General features: G+C 40.5%; 1 protein-coding gene and 1 pseudogene across 3 annotated transcripts in view; one reads left to right on the plus strand and one right to left on the minus strand.

The window, feature by feature from the left end:
* The window catches only part of ESRRG (estrogen related receptor gamma), a 390416-nt gene that overhangs the window by 4148 nt on the left and 372039 nt on the right, over positions 1 to 14229 (plus strand). The gene's annotated exons all lie outside the window — the stretch shown is intronic.
* Positions 447 to 14004, minus strand: LOC106628207 (uncharacterized; annotated as a pseudogene). Its single transcript, XR_015772104.1, has 3 exons — positions 12994 to 14004; positions 9643 to 9765; positions 447 to 3404 (listed from the first exon to the last, which is right to left on the minus strand). The product of XR_015772104.1 is annotated as an uncharacterized LOC106628207 (transcript).

Here is a 14229-nt window from a genome sequence, read left to right on the forward strand (position 1 = left end):
CATATGTTCTAGAGTGGGATTTGTTTAATGTGAATACACTTATAGGGATTCAGCCCATCATTCTGGCAGAGGTTAAATCCATTTTTCCAATGAAATGGGGTTTGATTTGAGGTGATGTGGGGCCTGTTCTGGCTTTGTTTTTTCTGATGTTGAAGGCATACAATCCCAGTGAGAAATCTGGGAACCTTGCAACTGTAAAACACAGCTTTAGCTATTTCAAGGTAGCAACTCAAACACAGAAGATGTCCATGAAAACTCTGACCTTTATTATTTAGGACCGTGATTCAGAGTTGAATGTAATAATTGGTCAGTAGCAAATTAGAGAAAGATACAGACATTGTATCAGATACTTTGGTGACAGCTCGATTTTCTAGCTGTGTCTCCACACACAAATCTACTGGCTTATGGTTTAAATCCAGAGGCCAGCAACACTGCTTACTGTTCTGTTTATATCCCAGTGCTCATAATGTGGTGTTGCAATACCCAGGTAAAAATGTTCAATGCCATTTAGAACAAGGAATCTGCCTTAAGCAATGCTGTAATCAGCAATAGCCAACGTTACTGAGAACAACAGCTTCTGCAAATGCCTTACTGCCACAAGTTAACCCAAGTACAGCTGTAACTGTGCCTAAAACTAAATAAAAGCAGACAGGTGAGAAGGAGAATAAAAACCTGATTGGAAAAATGGATTTTAGAGAATGCTCTGTGTGATCAACAAAAGCTGCTTCTGTCTTAGTAATGATGACAATTAGAGGAACAAGCGATGTTAGTGGGTGCTCGTTCAAATTCAGGGTTTCTGCTGCAGCATGAGAAAAAATATTTTCTGATTCAAAAGCATTCACTAAAGAAAGGGTGGTTGCATTTTTTCATGTTAATTAGTATTTTCTTTTTATCTGTACTTTTTGCTGATGTAGGCAGATTTCCTTTCAGCAGATGAGAAATGTATATACATTTTGAAAAATCAAAACAAAACAGACAACCCCCTACTATTTACATTGGAAATTCTGCCATCAAATACAAGTTATTAAATATTCCACAGGATTTTAGAAGGCAAATCTAAACATATAGTTTGGGATTTTGTCATCTTGGTTTTTGGAGCAGGGGACAAAACTTCTGTTTTGTAGCAGTTTGTTAAACTACCGAGTTTAAAGGAGATGTCAGGCAAGACCTTTTACTCTGGATTTTTATCATCTTTCTCTGTCAATAAATACTTGCAGAAAATGAGGGGAAAATCCCCATTGTCTTTTGTTTTACTTTCCTTGTATTTGTTAATATATCCAGAGTGATTCCAAACAGCATCAGTGCAGAGGAATATGGCATAAAAATCAGAATAAGGAGGAGATTAAAAATGAGAATTGTCTGCTCTGTAATGGATATTTCTAGGCATAGGTGTGAATGAATACTGATTCATTTATACAGTTTTTAAATGGAAAAGCTTCAAGTTTACAACAAAGGTAAACAGCATGTTGTATTGCATTTAGCAGATGTTGGCTTGCTAACTTTAGGAAAATGGAGAGAATGGTCCCCTTGACATCCCTGCAGAGAATTACATATTGCTAGAAGGGAAAGGAGAGCACATAACTATAAGAATTTTGTTGAGAACAGAGCATTAGCAACTTTACTGTTGTATTTATTTTCTTTTATTTGCTTATCTCAGCCCTAACAATTTTTATTTTTCCTGTAAATGCCTGTGTTTAATTCTGTCAGTATATACCTAAATTAAATTAAAAGATTCTACAGGATAATACAAATCTCAGGCTTTCAAATGTTACAAGTGCCTTATGCGCTTACTATATGTGTAAAGTTATCACTAACCATAGTAAATGGTAGTTTGCTTCGGCTAAGATTCAGTTGCTGAATAAATAGCATTTAGATCTTTTCTTTTTTCTTACTGCTATGTCATGTATGGAGAGAGCTAAAGCTCATCTCATTATATTGGATAGGAATACAATTAGGATGTTGACTGAACATTTACAGAAAATACTGGAGATAATGACATGTTTCCATCCAAGTATTTAAACTGTTTTAAAATTTGTCATTCTTAATAAATAGAGTAGTAACAATAAACTTAGAAACTACTTCCCCACGTTTATATTCTGTCACAAAAGACTTCTTATTCAAAGGACAAAAATAAATATTTCTCCATATTTTCTTAATGACTCATGACCCTGAAGTACAGCACTAGCAACATACAGGCAATCCCTTCCCCCAAAATATTTGCAAGAACTGCATGTTGTTGCCCATGTGTGGGATTTTGAAAACACATCAGTAATGTGTAAGTGGCTCTGACTCTAAACGTGGAGGGAGAAAAGATGATAAATCAGTATCAATTCATTCTAAGTAACTGATTAAGATAAAGGCTCTGGTCTGTTTTAATTGCAGTTAACACTAGAACTCTTGATTTTGAACAGCTTCCTCTTACTGCCTGGGTTGTGGAAATGCTCAGAAATCCCAGCCAGCATTTTGGTTTTCTTGTGCAAAAATACACAGAACTGACATCATCTTCTTTGCTGAAAGCTGTAGTTCCAGGCCTTAATTTCTTCAAATATTTCTACTCCTATATTTTTCATCATGCAGTAGGAAGTTTTCCCTCCTCCCTTTCCCCTGAAATAGTTATCATGTCCATGAGTGGCATCTATGGTGTTTTGCATTTAACTATTTCAAACCTTCATTCAAATACAGTATTAACAATGTTTTGGGTTTTTTTTCATTCATATCAAATACAAATTCTTACATTGATGCCAGTCTTGGGAAGCTGCCAATGAACTGCTGCTGCTAAGTTTAACATCCATTTATGACAGCTGTTAAAATGGGTGAGGAACTTGAATGTTTTCTTCCAGTTAGAAAAATTTTCAAGTAGATCTGAGCTATGTAATTCCGTGCAGATGCTTATCACTCAATGCTTTCTGAACAAATTAATCACTATTTAATATCCTTTTTTACCTTATTCTTTCATATTTTTGTATTTGCAAGAAGAGCAAGATATCTGAAACAGGCTTGCAATTTGTAATTTAAAGGAGGAATTAAAACAGCACAGATCTCTGAACTATAAATAAGAATTTTTTTCCCTCTAACTTGAATTTTCTCTGAACAATTTTCTTCCCTCCTCCCTCCATATTAATTTTGTCTACTTGAAAAATGCTGGAAGTAGTATGCATTTTAGTAGGATACAGGGTAGTGACTCCTCCATGTTCGAAAGACACTTGGAATTCTTCACAACATGTCCTCATAGAAAATGTTGAATACTTTTAGGCTGATTGCGTCTTTTACATATGTAAAAAAAAAAAGTACTGTAATCCACTGATGGTTTCCAGTGACACCTGGATATCAAAAGATTTTGCAGCTACACACATACATGAACTGCTACTGATATCAGGTGCTGCTGGGGTGGGTGGTGTATTCAGCTGCAAAAAAAAAAAAAAAAGGAATTTACGCTTCTAAATTCGGTGATACCAAATTCTCTTAAACACTGAGTAGAGAAATATGTCCTTTTTGTTTTTCTTTTTCCAATCTGTAATAACATCTTCCAGTGGTGTGTGATAGATATATATAGATATCTTTGACAGATACAGATGTTTGTATATATATATCTCACATTACAGCCAAGGGAAAATTTACTCAAGGGGACAAACTTGCTTTAAAGGAAGTGCCACATAAAAGAGGAACTTTATGCATCCAATGTTATCTGTCTTGGTAGAAGAAAGAAATTACTGAAAATGTAGCATCTAACCTTCCTTAAGCATAACTGCATTTATGTAAGAAAGGATCACCTGTAGTAGACTCATGTAAGTGAGAGTGACTATAATGACAGGATTATATCTCAGTTCCTTTCCTGATTACCCGGCAGATAAATTTTCATCAATATTTCAAAATAAAAATTATTTAAGGGGAAAAAACATACAATATATTCAAGCATAGAATGCTGGCATCTGAAGTTTTTTCGATTGTTTATTAGGTAGCAAGCAGCATTCATAGGAAAATATTCAAAGTCGGGGGGGACAATAGCTGAGGGACTGTGATGGGACTGGCATAGATCTTTCCTGAACTAACAGAAAATCCAGAACAGACCATTTGTCATTGGAGTGGTAGGATCTTTCACATCAAAGTTAATCTTATCTCTGAGGCTGGCATCACATCCATTGAAATCACTGAGATTCATGTTCCACAATCTGGGACTTCTGCAATCTTTACTAATTTTTGAGTGGCTTATTTTGATATTAATAGTTTTAAATCTTTGGGTAGAAAAGACGTGGTAAACCTGTGATTGATTGTAACACTGGACATTTAACAGGTGAATTTGTTCTGTTCATCCAAGGGGCACCAAAGACCTAATCCTGACTTTCATATAAGGGAACTGAGACACAGAGAGAGAAATGACTCTCAGAAGCCCAAGTTCCTGATCATGTGTTGGTGATCATTTTAGGAATACAGAGCAGGTTGCATATACCTTCTACACACACACTGTAGCCTCATAAAGTGCATTCATTTCACAGTGCCTTCACAAACTCCTTAAACCTTGTTTCAATGATTTCCTCTAGAGCTTCATTTGGTGGCAACCCTTCATTCATCAAATGTCTATAATGCTTGTACCTTGTGGTCACCTGTATGAGAATTGGAAGACCTGTTAATCTTTCCAGCACCCAAAGAACTTCTTGACTGTCAACTCCTGTATTTCTAAATGCAAGAGCAGAATTATGTGAAATCAGATGGAATTACTCTTGCATAGCTTTTCTTGGACTGAGGGGATGAAAACTAGCATCCTATTTTGTACATGCTCACAGCTGCATAAAAGCTGAGGCAGAAAACCTGAGCTGTAGTGGAAAATAGTGAAGGGCCATTTCTACTGGACTTGTACCTAAAGAATTGTCCTGAGAAGCGGCAACTACTGCTGGAATAGAGGAAACTGTTTCTGGATGTTTAAGTGGTCTTGGTAACTTAGAAATGCAATATCCCATCTGTACAGGTAGAAATGTGAAGCATCAGCTTTGTAACAACTGAACATGACTACACCAACCTCTCAAAAATCATTACTCATACAAAAGAGTTAAAAAGAAAAAAATAAATTGGTTCATACAGAAGTATGTCTCCTACCATTTATCTGGCTATAGTAAATAAGGTTAGAGATGTTTTTACATTAACAGCCATTGAAACGATTGTGTGCTGATCATGGCCATGCTTTTCCTTTTTCTGTAGTCTTAACTGAGCATCCATGTCCCAAGAGCTCAGAGCAGGGGCACAGAGACTTAGCTGTGTGCAAGCCTGACAAGCATAACTCAGGAAGGCTCCGTAAGGACTTGGGTGTTTGTAAGCTAGTGTTTCTACTTCTCAGCAGAAATCTAGTGGCAAAACATTATGGTGGAGTTTCTAAACAAGTGAAATTGTTCTAGAGCAAGTAACTGTACCATAGTATCCAGTAGTGCAAAAATTTGCTGTAAGTAAAATCACTCTTGGAGAAATAATTTCCTTTCCTAATAAGGAAATAATGGACACAGCTAAACTCTGGGTACTGTATATAAAAACTGTATTAGGAAAAAATGGTTTGGTATCAGTCAGTAATGTGAGTCTCCCTAATGTTTCTTTTAATTCTTCTGTAACTGAAATAAGAACTGGCTGCAATGTGAGAGAACTTCAGGAGCACTTAAGCGACAATGTTTTATGAACACCTTGTAGTGGGCTGGGGGACACAGTAACATACTCAGCACCAGGCTGAAAATTTTTCTGCCAAGTAAGAGGCATGTTTGGCCATCTCATGGGAGAGGCTAAACAGGGACACAGAGATCTTTGCAAGGGAAGCAGTTCCGCAATGTTACCTTCTCTGTGCCCTCCCCAGCAGAATCCCATTCAGAAGATGAGCTCCAGCTTGGCAGCCTGGCTTGTAAGTCCTGCCACACCTGGCTGGATACCAGGTCCCTCCTTCCCTGCCTGCTTTTTTCTGTGCAAAAAGGCAGTGCCAGGTGGCTACGGCTGTCCTCTTTTCTTTTTTCCTTTTGGCTGGAGCTGCCATCTGACCAGAGGGGTAACATGGGGAAGGCTGATCCCTTCCATGACCTGTTTGGGGCTGTAATTGCATAGCCCAAAACTGAAAAGACAGTCCTCTGTAGTGGGTCTCGTGCCTTTGGTGAAAATGCTTGACATTCTATCATCCAACTACAGAGCAGACTAAATGACTGGCGCTATTTTGAAGCATCTTTTATTTTCTGCTTTGCTATTTACAAGTAGATATATACAGATTTTGGGATTATCCTTTTTATTCCTTTCTGAATCTTCTAAGAAGACAAAAACAAGACCAAAATTATCCCTTCTTTATTAAAGGCATTAAAAAACCCTACCCTGACAACCACAACTCCAAAACCTATTGGATCATGTATTTTTATAGAAATTGATAAATCGGAACATATTGTCTTAGGTATGACAAAGTTCCTAAAACTTTTTAAACTTGATGTTTGTAAGCTATTAACAAACCATGATTCAGTAATGGAGTGGAAATAGCATAGCTGAAAAGGAAGTAACTTGCCTCCATGGCAGAATTAACATTACCCTGCGTGTAGGAAAAGCCTTCATAGCTGGCTGCCTTTGCTGCAATCACTGGCCATTCCCAGGATATCCTACTGTTTGCCACTCTCCTTCTGCAATGACTTTTGTAGAGCTTTTTGATGCAGGAACTTTTTCTGGTTAAATGTTTTGTGAAGAACCTAACAAATTTACCATTCCACCCCAGATAATGCTACTATACTGTAAATATCTGATGAGAACACATCTCTGGTAGTGTAAGTCTGGTGCAGTTACCCTGGTTTTTGTAGCCACTGCTCTGCACTGACACTTGGTTGAGTCTGGCAGCAGCATGTCTCTTGCTCTCCCTTGTGAGAGAAGGCAAGAGAGAAGGACCTACTATTTTGGGAGTTAATTCTGCCAAAAGCTGAGACCTGTAGTCCTGCTAATACCAGGAGAGGAGAACATGCCACTCTTGGCAGCAGCAAACCCCACTAATTTCTGCACTGCCCAGAAATTAACTTCAAGAGTCTCAAAATTGTCATTAAAATTCAATTGTTTCCCTTCACATTTAGACATCCGCCCATGGAAAAACACCCATTGTGTAACTTCTCTCCCTCTCCCTGGAGGATGGGAAGGTTGCAGCCCTAATGGTGACTGAAAAGACAGAGGCAAGAAAATGAGCTTACCTTGCTGCCCTAAACTTAAACAGTAATCCACATGGCACCAACACCTAATACCCAATAATTTGGATGAAGAATTTCATTGCTAAAGATTTCACATTGGTTCTGCTTCTGTCTTGGTTATAAACATAGCTACACTTTTTATTTTCTTGCTTCTTTTTTCCTTTTTTTTTTTTTTTTCCTGTATAATATGACCAAAATGCCATGGAAAAATGCAACTTCTCAAATTTTTTATTCAAAATTGAAGACTGGATTCTCAGCTAGTATAAACTGGTGTGACTCCACTGGGCTTTCACTGGCTGCATATCTTGTTTCTAGTCTGTGGCTCTGACCAGATAATTACCAAATAAGACTTCACCATACCATAACATTCATCTAGAGTAATGGAATTTAGTGTTCTGACTGAGGTTAGGCAGTTAAATAAAGTAAATGCCTTGGCCTGTGGAATAAGGTCTTTTCACTCCTCTCATAGTTTTCCATCACAAACAACTGGATTAAAATTGGTGTTCTCTCCTTCCCATCGGCCTTCTGGCCATCTGCTGAGGCCTGCTGGTGTAAGAGGAAGAATGAGTTCAGTATCACATTTCACTTAGGGGTCTAGAAATGAGCATCTTTAATGCACACCAAATGAGCTAAATTACAGGGGAGTGCTTCCAGCAGGCATTCCAGGGCTGTGAATACAGCCTGGGAACCCATGGGCCAGTATGCTTTGTCACCCTGGCTGATGCTTAGAGAGGCCTCCCTACATGCTTCTGTACACCATTTTCTACCTGTATCTATACCATCTTTGCAAGCACAGCTTTTTGTGTGTGCCTGGGGATGGACTGACACATTCTGAAAAGTCAGAAGACTCACTGAACTTTTAAAGCTGGATAATGTCAATGTGCTTCATCAGAGTCTAGGTGGAGTTGAGGTCCTTCTATGCAAAATTATTTAAGACCCAATATTGACCTATCCATCTTTTAACTTAACATGCCAGGTGAAGTTGTGCAACCTCAGGGAAGGTAATTAATACAAAGTGTTGGGGTTACATAGTGGAGTGTCTTGGGTGCTTTCTTCTCTACTGCAATAGTATCAGTTCCTCTGTCATTATATAAAACAAAGCACTTTGAGAATTCAAGTTCAGGGATGAAGGGTTTTGTGTTTGCTCTTCCTCCAGTCTATAAACTATTCTATACATAGGCTGCTTCCACTCTACTTTTGAAGCTCTACCATCAGTATTTATGGTAATTCAGGCAAGAGAAGGGAAGCAGCAGAGAGCATGAGTATAGCCTCCCATGAAAACATTGACTTATGTGGGGTAATCCTGGATTTCTGGCTTCCAGGACTCCTTTAGCACTTACACATTAAGAATAAAATACATTAATGGGCTTCTGAGAATTCCTGAGATATGACCTTAATCATAGATAGAGCCTATCTGCCATTAAATGTAATACCTTCTTGACAGCCATGTCCTGCAACCTTTGGCATTGAGGTCTGTTTGGAAAGGCAAGAGGCATTCTGGAAATCTTGTAGTGAGTACCTGCACCCCCAGGAATGAGAACCCATCACGTACTGCTTTGCACCTGTACTTTCCCCAGTGTGCTGCCTGTCCCTTGCACACACAGCACGGCTGATGAAGTGCAGACTGTTAATCACTTGTTGGTTTAATATTTGTGCAGCGTGTCAAAGGGGAAAGGGCTTAAATTCTGTTTGCATTTTAAATAACTGTCTTGGCAGTTGCACAATCCACAGTGTTTATGTTTTTATGGAATGCACCATTTGTGACTGTTGTTTTAAGAAGTGCAGATATTAAACATGGCCAAGCAGGTTCTACAGTGTGTCCGGCCTGCACTGGCTGTCAAGGGCATTTGGAGAGGTGCCACTTAGCACTGCAGAGTTTGCTTGCCATGGATTGGCATATCATAACTTGGTGATGGCAGTTTGGCAACTTTTATCTCTATCAAGCAAGCCAAATTCTGATCCCTTTAGTTAGAGCTAGTTCAAATTCCTCTGATTCTAGACTCAACTCTTGTAAGAAGCCAGATGGTAGAAACTAAGAGGTGAGCTTATTATGAGCAGACTTGGATCTCTCATTAGTTGAGGGCCCCACCCTGAATCCTGATCTCTGATAAATTAGCTTTTTAATGTTTCATTACTGCTAGGGCACAAGCCAAATGTCTACGCAGATATTTATGTTCCAACAGACAAATGCAAGCTCATTTTTTTTCTTCTAAGTATGTTATGTTTTACAGACATGAGTAACTCATGTGGGATCTTTCCCACAGAGTAAAACCAATGTAAATTCACATGACTCAGGGATTTGTTTCAATGCTCATGTATAAGCTCTCATTAGAAATGATTATGCTTGAAGATCAAAAGAAAGTACACTCACTTGTATTAATGTTTAATGCATAATTCACATTGTTAGAACAAAAAACAAAACAGTCGGTGGTTGTTACGACAAATATCAAACATTGGCACTACTAACCAACTCCCACAGAGGATCCTTCATTGCCTGGCATTGGCCGTGCGCTGAGATTTCCTCTTGCATTTGCTGTGCCAAACGTCTTGGGGATTTAAAGACACCTTCCTCTCTGGATGAGTAATGCCCCTGTAATGACAGGAGTGGGGGAGAGCCAGGATACCCCAGCACTGCAGGTGGATCCAGTGTACAGTAATCCTATCCATTTTTTTTATTCAAGTAGGATTTCAGATCAGGCATGCTCATATAAAACTCTCATTGCCTTCAATCTGAGTTTAATACCAGGCTTAGTATTTGAGCCTTAATATCAAGACTCATGGTCAAAGTCATACAGCACCACAGAATTTAAATACTTGATTTCTTGTTTATGTTTCTCCACATTTACCTTCTTCAGCCAATGCTTATCTTGTTACCAGAATTATTCTTACTTAAATAAACAGGTTTAGCATGAGGGAGTTTTAGGTGAAATCCATTCCCTATATCCTTAACCAAGACAAGCACGGGAGGGAAAAGCCATGCTTGTAATCACAAAATGAGAATCCTGTGGGCATCACTGCCTGTTACACAGAGTAGCTGGGACTACTTAATCTGCATAAGGGAAGATCCCGGGTTACCCTCTGTAATGTGTGACACATTGCAGTCTTTGACACAAAGTAGAGGTTGGACTTTTTTCATCTTCATAGCTTTTAATGGCTTTTTCCATCTCAATGTTTAAAGGGTCATAAATTTGTATCATTTGGCTTTTGTATTTATGCTTCTTTCAAAAATTTGTCTGGTTTACTACCTGAGCTTTCATAATTCCTACCTCATCTAGTTTTCGTTTGGCTCCATCCCCCCCCCCCCGCCCCTTCCTTCAACAAAAGCAAACCAACAAACATTAAATTTAAATTAAAAGTTAAATTTAAAGTTTAGAAGGCTTCATTCACATCAGAGCGTCACCTCTCTTCCATGGATGTCTGTGACGTGGAATGACACTTAATGCCATTTGACAAATTTTGCGCTTGGCACAAGGTCACAAAACATCTTGTATGTCCTCATTATCGGTTCACTCACTTTCCTGTATGCCAGTGATGCAATACACCTGATTCAGAGCAGTGGCAGAGAGGCTGCCTGGGTTTCAGGTAGGTTCTCTCTGATTCATACCTCTGTAAGCAAACCATAAATTAGCTCTCTATTCTTAAGGTGCCTCCTGAAGGCCCTGTTGTTCTGCAAACCCTTCTGTGTGAGTCTGTGAGGTTCCTCATTCAGGAACTAATATTGCTGAGTCAGACTGGGTGCTATTGCTATGAATGGAATGCTGTCAAATGGATTGTGGGTGTCTCAGAGGGCAGAGCGGAGCTTGGGGTTTGTTTTCCTTTTGTTTGGAATAATCCACTCAAAATATTTATGACTGAGAAATTCGTATTTCTTCCAGTAAAGAACCTTTTCATCTCTTTAGAGCAGTTGAAAATATTATTTAGAGTATCCACTGGTTAAATTGTTTATTTTTAGTGGAGTGCACATGGCGTTGCTATCTTGAAACTGATCATAAATACATTTCTGTTGTGGGGTTTTTGTCAAGGAAGAAAAACCTATAATGAATTAAATGTGCTTCATGAGGAAAGAAGTAGGTCAAATGTTGGGCTAAATTAACCTTTATGTTGTAGAAAATGGCTAAATTCTGTTTTTTTTCACCTGTGGGACTCTAGACTCGTCTACACACTAAATTATTTCAAGATACTTATTAGGTATACTGCAGTAATTATGTTTGAGTAAACCCATGTGTAGACAACTCTTATGCCAGTGTAAGAATTCAGTTTCTTGAATTATATTAATCCACTTTGAAAGTGGATTAAGTGAAACCAGGAAACAACTTGGCCATTCCAGAATGAATAAACTATCTGTACACAGTTCTGCTTTACACTCATATCCAACCTTATTCCAGCATAATTTTCCTGGGTTGAGAGGTTCTTAGGATATATCTACATAGCAAATTAATGTGTGATTACAGACACACCAACCCTTCCTTTACTCTCACTGGCATGAGTAACAGCAGTAATGAAAGATGGTAGCAGAGACTCCAGTACAGCCTATTAACTGGAGCATATATATATGCAGCTGGTTGTGAACAGCCTCTGCTGAAATCCACCTCATCACACCCTCACTTCAGACACAACTCACATCCCTTAGACCAACACAGGGGCTGGGAATGCCTCTCTGCATCTCAGGTGTGTATGCACACCAAAAACTGCAAGTGTGATAGGACTGCACAGCAGAGCTAAATGGAAACCAGGTGAATTTAACTTCAGTGGTTAATCACTCTGGAGAAGCAGCACGGGTCACACATTTTTAATATACACACCTCTGAAAACCAAATAAAGCGTCAGCTGTGTGACTGCAGAAGCCAAATTAAATGTGCTGTAGACAAGTACAGCTCAGATGATTTCACTAGGGCTGGATTTGGCTCGATAGTTGAGATCTTGCTTATTTGGCTGATACTTGTTTTGTTACCTATCTGCTCATTTATTTTAATGAAATTAATGCATTTTAATGTTCCTTTGAGTGCATTCCAAAAATAGCAATTTGATTAACTCATTTGCTTTTAAAGGTGTAACAATCACAATGAAAAATGCCTGTTTAGCTGAGGTATGGTGTAATTGTAAGTAGCATGTTGGGCAGCTATGCCATACCCTTCATCCTTTCAAACAAATTCCTCACATCAATCAAAAGAGCCTCACTTAAAAATGAATGGCGAAATACAGACAACAATCAAGCTGTACACACTGCTTTTCAAGTCTACCAAAAATACTTATCAGTTATGTACTCTGTACTCTGCTGAGACAGTAGAGTTAAGAAAGGTTAAGAATCTAGCGTAAAAGCAGTTCAAAATGATTCCAGAACAGAAACATGTGGCAAACTTGTCTTTCTAGCCAAGCCAGATAGCATCCTGAGTAGCTTGGGTTTAAAAAAGAAAAAAAAAAACCAAACCAAACAACCCAGTGCTTTCAATTTCAGACTTCTTAAAATGATGCTTGGACTGTACAATAGTCCAAGAATGATTTCTTTCTTCCCACAACTCTTTTCCCAGCTGCAATAGGTGATCCCACCATTTAAAATACACTGCTGCTGAGGGCACTGAGCCCAGCAACAGAAAAGATGTACACTAACTTAGTGACTTTATCACCTTATAAAAACTGGAATTGCAAAACCTGATTAGTAACAATATTAAGCAAAAGCAATTTTCCCTTTTATTGTATTTAAATAAGGAAAATGAAAATATTAATGCTAATATTAAGGCTGAACAGAGGCAATTGCAAAAATAATTTAGCTTCAGCCCTGCTACATGCATCCCTTCACGAACTCCGCTGCACTAGTTACCTGTGCATTGGCGATGTTGTAACTTGTTGTTATTATAATAGGTGGTGTGAAAAGCAACACAGAAGAGAGAAACTTGTCTCAGGGCTCTGCTGGGACGCTCTGCGGTCACGAGTAGGTGGTGTGGTGCTGCAGTAGTTTGGGATGCAATGTGTGGGTAACAACTGGATTTTAGATGAAGAGGCACTTAAACTCAAGCTGTCATAGACAGTTTAAGTGAGGCCTAGTTCTGGGAATACTTTTGCAGGCGAGTTAAGCCTCACACGTGAAAATGTCCTCGGAATTTAGTGGGAACATTCATGGAGATTTGCAGGATCTGGCTTTGCGAAGCACACGAACCCAGGGCAGCGGATGCGTGTGGCTGCTGCCATGGCCGGGCACAGCGCTGCCAGCCTGCTCGGCGGTCACAGCGGCCCCGGGGCTGCCGCAGGCCCCGGCTCGCTCTGCTTTACCGCAAACCCTTCTGCTTTCGGGAGCAGCTGCTCGGCTGCCCCAGCAGCAGAGGTGGGGAGCGATGGCTCAGGCTCCCCTCACCGAGCCGTGCCAGGGTCTGCGCCAGCCCTTGACTCTCCTCGGCGGCGACGCCATTGCGCAGCCGGGTGCCCCGGTGCGGCCCGGGCTGTCCGGCCCGCAGCCCCCCCGGGCACCCCGGCTCCCGGCGGGGCCGTGGGGCGCACAGCGCCGGGGGCTCCCCCGCCTTCCCCTGCAGAGCCTTGCAGGGGACTGGGGGGGGCGCAGCACCGGGCCTGCACGGCAACAGCGGTGCGGCATCCTAGCTCCTCGCCCGGCCTCCTCTGGCATTCCGTGTGCTTTTCTTTTTTGTCTTTTATTTTTTTTTTTTTCTGATTTTGTTCTGTGTGTGTGTGCGGTGCCCGCTCCCCCGCCCCCGCCGGCCGCTCGGCACATGGCCTGCGGGCGGCCGGCTGCGCTTGTGTCCCCGCGTCCCCTGGGCGAGGTGTCCCGTCCGCCGTCCGCATCCCAGCCGAGGGGGGCCGGCACCCCCTCCCTCCCCATCCCCCCTTTTCGGCAGTCGCCTTTTTTTGCTGTTGTTGTTTTGTTTTGTTGTTTTGTTTTTTTTCCCGGTGGTTTTGTTTGTGTTTTTTCCAGGTGGGACGTGGCGGTGACCGGCGAGGCTCGCCCGGCACTGAATGTCACCCTGAAGGTAAAATGAAAGACACGGAGATGAACGCATGCCTGCGCCCCGCTCCCGCCGGCGAGCGGCCGCCACCATCGCGGGGC

The sequence above is a fragment of the Pseudopodoces humilis genome, chromosome 3 (genome assembly GCF_049639895.1).
Source record: "Pseudopodoces humilis isolate 2021_Gansu_Grassland_sample_001 chromosome 3, ASM4963989v1, whole genome shotgun sequence".
Classification (NCBI taxonomy): Eukaryota; Metazoa; Chordata; class Aves; order Passeriformes; family Paridae; genus Pseudopodoces; species Pseudopodoces humilis.